Source organism: Etheostoma spectabile, chromosome 14 (assembly GCF_008692095.1).
Source record: "Etheostoma spectabile isolate EspeVRDwgs_2016 chromosome 14, UIUC_Espe_1.0, whole genome shotgun sequence".
In the NCBI taxonomy this organism is placed as follows: domain Eukaryota; kingdom Metazoa; phylum Chordata; class Actinopteri; order Perciformes; family Percidae; genus Etheostoma; species Etheostoma spectabile.
This window is the reverse complement of record NC_045746.1, coordinates 23,323,774-23,325,471: the sequence shown is the minus strand read 5'-3', so window position 1 is coordinate 23,325,471 and position 1,698 is coordinate 23,323,774.

Genomic DNA, 1,698 nt, shown 5'->3' with positions numbered 1-1,698 from the left:
CCCCCCCCCCCCCCCCCCAAGAAAATAAAAATAAATAAATAGCTAAAACTAACAGCCAAACTGTTAAAAGAATTAACTAAAGTAATGAAGAAACAGTTAAAAAAGCGTCAAAGTTGACTATTTTAACCGTTGACTAACTATTTCAACTTTGACGCTTTTTAAACTGTTTCTACATTACTTTAGCTAATTATTTTAACAAACATATAATAAATATCCATTTCTTTTTATCCATTCTGTCTAGTTTGGACCACAAATGTTGGGAACCACTGCATAAACAGCCAGTGTTACCACTTGGGGGTGCTACAAGCATACAAATTCTGAAGCCTGACAAAGACAGCGTTATACACCATTAGTTTATCATTGGTCTAGACTTGAGCTGTGTTTTTTTGCACAACAATAAAACAACATTTCATAATGTACAAATATGTTTACCAGTAGAAAAAAAGGGATCAGGAAGAAGCTTGCCATACAGATGGGGGATATAGTAAAAAACCTGAGTGAAGAAAAGTGGTGAAACACAATTAATACAGATTTCTTCATACAGGGCACAAGAGTTCTGTAAATGTGACTCATTATGCTATGGCCTCCACACTCCCCAAATCTGAACCCCACAAAACAACACCTATGGGGGATCCTCCATTCAATTTTATTTATAGTATCAAATATTAACAAGAATGTTCAATCTCAGGGCACTTCACAGATAGAGAAATTCTAGACCACATTATTATTTACAGAGACCCAACAATTGCCCCAAGAGCAAGCATTTGGTGGCGAGGAAAAACGTCTTTTTAAGCAGAAACCTCGGACAGACCCTGGCTCTTGGTGGGCGGGCATTTGCCGGTGACAGGTGGATCACAGAGACCCTGATACTGTCATGTTGGACAGCGCTCTCCACCACCACAATCATAAAAAAATACTGAATCCGGGAATATGTTTTGGAAGAATACTGTTCATCCTTCCAGTAGAGTTCAACACAATTGAAGAATGTATGACAAGGAGCACTGAAGCTGTTCTGGTGGAATAACACTCTACTAACACATATTGTGTTTGTCGCCCATGTGTGGTTTTAGGAAGTAGAATGTATAGCACTGGGAGGTGGTAGCACTGGTGTTATTTTGGCAAGGCAAAGCCACTTTATTTATATAGCAGTTTTCATACACATAGCAATTCATAGTGCTTTGCATCAGACACCAGGATTGAAACAACAAAATATAAATGATAGAACAACAAGGCTGACAAAGGGAACGGATTAACATTGGAGAAAATAAAATAGTAGTAGAGGTTAAATTTCTAGTGCATATCTGAAAAAGCCAAACGTTGAGTTAAAACATAATGGAGAAAGATTAGGTTAGGTTGAATCTGGTGTGCAGACAGGGTACAGCAGTCCAAGTAAAGAACAAAAACCAACATCAACATCATCGTAGCATATTAGGGATGAGCGAGTACAGCATTATCTGTATCTGTATCTGTTTACCACATGAATTATCTGTATCCGGAGCCGTACTCGGACTGGGCGGGGCCTAGACCGGAAGTGGTCAGATTTAACCAGGAAGTGGGTCGGGTTCTCTTGAAATGTTCGGGGCTTTAACCGGTATAAATCACCATACAGAATTGATCACAAACTTCTTAGATGCCGTCTCTGTCTATTGATTGTGTGGGTTTGGACAACAGTGTCATATGCATTTATATATTTTATAG